We start from the raw sequence: 8,150 nt of genomic DNA on the forward strand, positions 1-8,150 counted from the left end.
GCCAGGATTGTTTGCTCATTCGTATTGTTTCCACTAGTCGTCTTTCGCATACGATTCTTAGAAGGAGTCATTTATTCGTCATTCTTTCATTCCAATTCACTTTCAGAATTTTTCTCCATTACTACATGTTGCCATATTGCGGAATGTGTACATATGTCAATGCTAAAGTTTTCTTGACTGTGGGTATAGTGACTAAGTATTGGTACCATGGCAGTTATAAATAAGTTGTTCATTATGTACTGCCTCTAGTCGCAAGATTTATTTTTTTAATACATTTTTATGCATTTAGACTTTTTTTTTTCCTCATGAACCATGGACCCCGCCGTTGGTGGGGAGGCTTGCGTGCCTCAATGACACAGATAGCCGTACCGTTGGTGCAACCACAATGGAGGGGTATCTGTTGAGAGGCCAGACAAATGTGTGGTTCCTGAAGAGAGGCAGCAGCCTTTTCAGTAGTTCCAGGGGCAACAGTCTGGATGATTGACTGATCTGGTGTAACACTAACCAAAATGGCCTTGATAATATTCTTCTCGGGTATGCAGCCGGATCACAACGTCTTCATGACACAATATTTCCGCGGTCCATCTGGCCGCCATCTTCAGGTGAGAGTGCTGGTGCACGAACAGTTCCGGCGAGTTCGTGCACCAGCACTCTCACCTGAAGATGGCGGCCAGATGGACCGCGGAAATATTGTGTCATGAAGACGTTGTGATCCGGCTGCATACCCGAGAAGAATATTATTAATTATTACGCCGGGAAAGCCTTCGTAGCCACATCAAAATGGCCTTGCTGTGCTGGTACTGCAAACTGCTGAAAGCAAGGGGAAACTACAGCCGTAATGTTTCCCGAGCGCATGCAGCTTTACTGTATGATTAAATGATGATGGCGTCCTCTTGGGTAAAATATTCTGGAGGTAAAATAGTCCCCCATTCGGATCCCCGGGCGGGGACTACTCAAGAGGATGTCGTTATCAGGAGAAAGAAAACTGGCGTTCTACGGATCGGAGCGTGGAATGTCAGATCCCTTAATCGGGCAGGTAGGTTAGAAAATTTAAAAAGGGAAATGGATAGGTTAAAGTTAGATATAGTGGGAATTAGTGAAGTTCGGTGGCAGGAGGAACAAGACTTCTGGTCAGGTGACTACAGGGTTATAAACACAAAATCAAATAGGGGTAATGCAGGAGTAGGTTTAATAATGAATAGGAAAATAGGAATGCGGGTAAGCTACTACAAACAGCATAGTGAATGCATTATTGTGGCCAAGATAGATGTGAAGCCCACACCTACTACAGTAGTACAGGTTTATATTCCAACTAGCTCTGCAGATGATGAAGAAATTGAAGAAATGTATGATGAAATAAAAGAAATTATTCAGATAGTGAAGGGTGACGAAAATTTAATAGTCATGGGTGACTGGAATTCGGTAATAGGAAAAGGGAGAGAAGGAAACGTACTAGGTGAATAATGACTGGGGTTAAGAAATGAAAGAGGAAGTCGCCTGGCAGAATTTTGCACAGAGCACAACTTAATCATAGCTAACACTTGCTTCAAGAATCATAAAAGAAGGCTGTATACATGGAAGAAGCCTGGAGATACTGACAGGTTTCAGATAGATTACATAATGGTAATACAGAGATTTAGGAACCAGGTTTTAAATTGTAAGACATTTCCAGGGGCAGATGTGGACTCTGACCACAATCTATTGGTTATGAACTGTACATTAAAACTGAAGAAAGTGCAAAAAGGTGGGAATTTAAGGAGATGGGACCTGGATAAACTGAAAGAACCAGAGGTTGTACAGAGTTTCAGGGAGAGCATAAGGGAACAATTGACAGGAATGGGCGAAAGAAATACAGTAGAAGAAGAATGGGTAGCTTTGAGGAATGAAATAGTGAAGGCAGCAGAGGATCAAGTAGGTAAAAAGACGAGGGCTAGTAGAAATCGTTGGGTAACAGAAGAGATACTGAATTTAATCGATGAAAGGAGAAAATAGAAAAATGAAGTAAGTGAAGCAGGCAAAAAGAAATACAAACGTCTCAAAAATGAGATCGGCAGAAGTTCAAAATGGCTAAGCAGGGACGGCTAAGGACAAATGTAAGGATGTAGAGGCTTATCTCACTAGGGGTAAGATAGATACTGCCTACAGGAAAATTAAAGAGACCTTTGGAGAAAAGAGCACCTCTTGCATGAATATCAAGAACTCAGATGGAAACACAGTTCTAAGCAAAGAAGGGAAAGCAGAAAAGTGGAAGGAGTATATAGAGGGTCTATACAGGGGCGATGTTCTTGAGGACAATATTATGGAAATGGAAGAGAATGTAGATGATGATGAAATGGGAGATATGATACTGCATGAAGAGTTTGACAGGGGACTGAAAGACGTAAGTCAAAACAAGACCCGGGAGTAGACAACATTCCATTAGAACTACTGACAGCCTTGGGAGAACCAGTCCTGACAAAACTCTACGATCTGGTGAGCAAGATGTGTGAGACAGGCAAAATACCCTCAGACTTCAAGAAGAATATAATAATTCCAATCCCAAAGAAAGCAGATGTTGACAGATGTGATAATTACCGAACTATCAGTTTAATAAGTCACAGCTGCAAAATACTAACGCAAATTCTTTACAGACAAATGGAAAAACTGATAGAAGCCACCCTTGGGGAAGATCAGTTTGTATTCCGTAGAAATGTTGGAACACGTGAGGCAATACTGACCCTACGACTTACCTTAGAAGAAAGATTAAGGAAAGGCAAACCTACGTTTCTAGCATTTGTAGACTTAGAGAAAGCTTTTGACAATGTTGATTGGAATACTCTCTTTCAAATTCTGAAGGTGGCAGGGGTAAAATACAGGGAGCAAAAGGCTATTTACAATTTGTACAGAAACCAGATGGCAGTTATAAGAGTCGAGGGGTATGAAAGGGAAGCAGTGGTTGGGAAGGGAGTGAGACAGGGTTGTAGCCTCTCCCCAATGTTGTTCAATCTGTATATTGAGCAAGCAGTAAAAGAAACAAAAGAAAAATTCGGAGTAGGTATTAAAATCCATGGAGAAGAAATAAAAACTTTGAGGTTTGCCGATGTCATTGTAATTCTGTCAGAAACAGCAAAGGACTGGGAAGAGCAGTTGAATGGAATGGACAGTGTCTTGAAAGGAGGGTATAAGATGAACATCAACAAAAGCAAAAAAAGGACAATGGAATGTAGTCGAATTAAGTCGGGTGATGCTGAGGGAATTAGATTAGGAAATGAGACGCTTAAAGTAGTAAAGGAGTTTTGCTATTTGGGGAGCAAAATAACTGATGGCTGAAGTAGAGAGGATATAAAATGTAGACTGGCAATGGCAAGGAAAGCGTTTCTGAAAAAGAGAAATTTGTTAACATCGAGTATTGATTTAAGTGTTAGGAAGTCGTTTCTGAAAGTATTTGTATGGAGTGTAGCCATGTATGGAAGTGAAACGTGGTCGATAAATAGTTTAGACAAGAAGAGAATAGAAGCTTTTGAAATGGGGTGCTATAGAAGAATGCTGAAGATTGGATGGGTAGATCACATAACTATTGCGGAGGTATTGGATAGAATTGGGGAGAAGAGGAGTTTGTGGCACAACTTGACTAGAAGAAGGGATCGGTTGGTAGGACATGTTCTGAGGCATCAAGGGATCACCAATTTAGTATTGGAGGGCAGCATGGAGGGTAAGAATCGTAGAGGGAGACCAAGAGATGAATACACTAAGCAGATTCAGAAGGATGTAGGCTGCAGTAGGTACTGGGAGATGAAGAAGCTTGCACAGGATAGAGTAGCATGGAGAGCTGCATCAAACCAGTCTCAGGACTGAAGATCACAACAACAACAACAACAACAGACCACTTATAAGTGTACGGTACCTGCTATGAAAATATAGTTAAAGACATTTTAGAAATGGTAGGATTTTGCAGAAAATTTGTGACTGGATCCACCATCCCAGTGTGATACTAAGGAATAAAACAGGCGATCAGCTTCCAGTATGTTCTACTGTCAACAGTGTGGAAAGTAAAATGAACAACAAAGAAGAACGAAATAACAACATAACTGGCAACCCTAATTAAAACTAAATGTAATGTGATGCCATAAATATGACTCCCAACAACCAAACTGTGAATACATCTGATCTAAAAATTTATCACCGTGATGTGCTATCCCTGCATAATAAGATTGGTAAAATTAACTATTAACTGGTGAACTAAAAGATATCTCAGTGTTATGCATTTCTGAACACTAGCTTAACCGGAACTTATTCAGTACAAGAAAACAAATAGATTCATTTTGTCTTCATAATACTGCAGGAAAAACAGCAAGCATGGTTGGGTGGCATTTACATAAAGGAAAATATAGATTGTACCACTCTACCTGACTTAATTAGAACAAATATCACAAAGGATTAAGAAATTACAGCTAGAAAAATTATTCATTTCAACCAGGTTATTGCTACAGTTTTTCAATCAACATCTCGAAATTTTGAACTTTCCTTAAACAAAATGGAATCATTGCTAGATAAAGTAAATAAAATGGATTGTGAGTTGATAAGAAATGCCAGGGAAGGTGGTGTGAACGAAGTGTAGTGAAGAGGTAGAGTCTGAAATCAGGTTTTGTGTTTCCTCGTCAGCGGGTTGGAGGTTAGGCAGTTCAGAAAGGTCTAACAGCGAATGGACGGCGTCGACTCGTGAAAGGAAATCAGTAACTATATTGTCAGCACCCTTTATGTGTCTGACATTGGTGGTGAACTGAGATATGAAGTCCATGTATCTGAACTGGCGAGGAGGCGAGTCAGCTGGCGGGTTTGTAATGGCCGCAGCCAGGGGTTTGTGGTCCATTAAAACATAGAAAGGGCGTCCCTCAAAATCAGTCTTAAAATGCTTGATTGCTTCATAGACAGTGAGCAACTCCCTGTCAAACATGGAATATTTCCGTTGTGCATTGGTGAGCTTGTGCAAGAAGCACTGCAGAGGCAAAGTTTGGCCGTCGACTGTCTGGCTAAGGACAGCACTGATGGCAGTATCGTTCACGTCTGTGGTGATGAAAAGCTGCGCATTGAGATGAGGATGCATGATGGTGCAGGCCTCGGCAAGAAGATTTTTGTGGGCAGTGAAAGAGGGAGTCATAGCAGTGGTCCATGGAACAGGCCATGATCCAGAAGTGTTGGTGCCTGCCAAGGCATCCGTCAGTGGAGCCTGAATATCTGCAGCCCGAGGTAGATGTTGGCGATAATAATTAACCACCCCCAGAAAGCGCCGGAGCTCTTTGAATGACAAAGGTCTGGGTAGGTTTAGTATCATTTGTACTTTCTCAGGGAGCTGTGAAATGCCCTCGGCAGAGCCCCAAAAACCAAGAAAAGTGACAGCAGGTTGATGTAGCTGCAATTTGTCCTGGTTGGTCTCGATGGCTGCTGCCGCAAGAGTGTTCATAACAGTTTCTACATGTCGAATGTTGTCCTCGATGGAGTAGCTGAACACAAGAATGTCATCAAGATACGCAAAGTAGAATTTTATGTCGAATAGGTCTGGTGAAAGTGTTGCAAGAAATCAATGCCTAGTATAGGTTGATGAAGCATTGCCAGGTCTGTGTTGCATTTTTCAGACCGAAGGGCATGAATCAAAACTGAAATAACCCGATCGGGGTGGAGATTGCTGTTTTCTCGATGTCTTCACGTGCCATCTGGTGGTAGGCCTGTTTGCAATCAATGACAAACAACGTGGTAGCACCTGTGAGGTAACTGATAAAGTCGGCAATGTCGGGTATGAGGTAGGTGTCCATAATTGTTCGTGCGTTCGGTTGACGGTAGTCTACGCACATGCGCCACGACCCGTCTTTCTTGGGTGTCATCTGTATGGGTGTAAACCAGCTACTGGCAGTGGGTTCAATGAAGCTGGAGCTTAGTAGTTCAGAAATCTGTTTATTAAGGTCGGAGAGGTGCTCGGGACAAAGTTGACGTGGTTTACTAGAGATTGAGGGCCTGGTGGGAGGCGAAGTTTGTGAACCGTGCCTTTGGTGATGACGGAAATGTTGCCAGTGGCACGGGAGACTGTTTGTTTACAATATGTGGCACTAGCCGAGTGTCTAACACTGTCTTGTTAGGAGGGTGTGGCCCTGCGGAACTGTCAGTACACATTATGGCAGTCTTGATAGCACAGTTGTGAGGGGTAGTGGGAGTTAAACACTTGGAACCTCGATTGCTGGGATTGCAAGCAGATTCAGTGCACTTACTGACCTTGCTTTGTCCTTGCTGTAGTATCTGTAATTCCTTTGCTGCATCGGAGAGCTGGAGTTGCATTTCGTGGAGCCGGAGGTAGGGCTCAAAGTTTTCCTTGCGTAGGCGAGCAACGTGTTCAAGCTCGACAAGGCACTTATGCATGGTTTCTTGTAACATTGTCGTCAGAGACGAGTATGTAAGGGATGTGAGTCTTGGACGGATGGTGAAACATGGTGTTTCGCACTAGGTCCAGTGAAAGTTTGTGGTGTGCCAAGAAGTCAATGCCTAATATAGGTTTGTCAATTTCGCACACTAAAAAAGTCCACTTGAGATTGCAGTTTGTGGAGAGTGTGACGACGTGGGAAGTTGAACCCAAGCATTGTAGTTTAGTTAAATTCATGGCTTGCAGTGAAGTATGATGATGGCGGATGTTCGACGACACTAAGGACATGGGCAGCAGTGAAGCATCGGCGCCTGTGTCCACTAGGGAAAGGTATACCAATGAAATGTCTTTAATGTAAGGTTGTCCACAATTATCTGGTTGTTCCTGGACAGAATGGAATACTGGGGATGCCTGTCATGTTGTGCGCAGGAGGCAGCATCCAAAGCTACCTGCAATTGGCGGTTTGGAAGTAGCAGGGTGGTCTGCAGTTCCGTGCCGCCTAACCAAACCGTGTGTGGAAGTAACAGTAAGGGTAGTGTGGTGGCATTTCCTGTGGAAAGTTCGTTGTCAGAGGTGGTGGCCGAGGTTCAGTGGCTGCAGCAGGTTCTGTTAAAGGAGGGGGCGTGACTGCAGGAAGAGCCGGTGATGTCCCAGTTGCTTATTTACTGCTTTCCAGAGCACGTGGAATGGTCATCACAGTACGACCCCGCCCACGTCCGGCTGCAGGGCGATGAGTCTGAATCTGAGACTTGTCAGGTAGGCAGTGGCTGGCGAAGTGGAGCAGTGATGCATCGTGTTCCTTGTCAGCAATCATCATTCTTTGCTCGACAGGTTCAGGAGGCCTTTGAGCCAGAGCAAAGCAGATGTGAGGAGATAGTTTACCTGAACAGATGGCGAGGAGAGCTGTGTCAGAGAATAGATTAGCACTGACCAGGGCACGTAGCCGTCTCGAGAGCTGGCAAGGTTTGTCATTGCCTAGTTGTTCTACGTGGAGCACTTGCCGTATTGCTGCCTCAGTTGAATGTGCAAGCCTACGTAGAACTGTCTTTTTGGCTACGGTGTACCAGGTAGATGAGTCCGGGGCATCGACCAGATCAGCAATCAAGTCCTCCTGGTTGTAGAGGTGGGTGATGAGGCACAGAAATCTGGTTGACTCATCGAGTTTGTAATGGTTGAACACTTCATCCACAATTTTGAACCAGGTTGTTGCCCTGTTGGGATTAAATGGGGGCAGTGTTGGTAACCTGTGTAGAATGTTCAGAAGAACAGGTTGAGTTGAGTTCGTCAGGGCAGTGCCTGAAACGAGCTGTTGTTGCTGTAGTATTCCAGGAAAATGTGCCTCCAGGGGATATGGCAATGATGGCTGTTTGGGAGGCAGTGTGAAGGTGACACATTGTGGTTGAGCGTGATCCATTGTGACATGGAAGGCTGACACAGGTGAGACACAATAATGAGTTGATTGCGGTTGCGGATTCTCAACTTGTTGTGGGTGTGCTTGAATTGATGCGTCACAGAAGACCGACGTGGATGAGGCACCAAGATGTGCCGAGAACGGTAGCTGAAGCTCAACTGGAGCTGGCGCGTGGGCGACAGGTTAGAAAAAGCTCAAAGTTTGAGAACGCGTATTAGTAAAGCTCGACGTATGATCAGAGCCGGGGCCACCTGTGTTGCAGGAAGGCTGTGGAGGCTCGGGCTGTCCAGAAGTACAATGTGGGAAATGATGTTGAACGTGGGACAGAAGTGTGAAAGTTCACTGTTCATA

The sequence above is a fragment of the Schistocerca piceifrons genome, chromosome 8 (genome assembly GCF_021461385.2).
Source record: "Schistocerca piceifrons isolate TAMUIC-IGC-003096 chromosome 8, iqSchPice1.1, whole genome shotgun sequence".
NCBI classification, from domain to species: Eukaryota; Metazoa; Arthropoda; class Insecta; order Orthoptera; family Acrididae; genus Schistocerca; species Schistocerca piceifrons.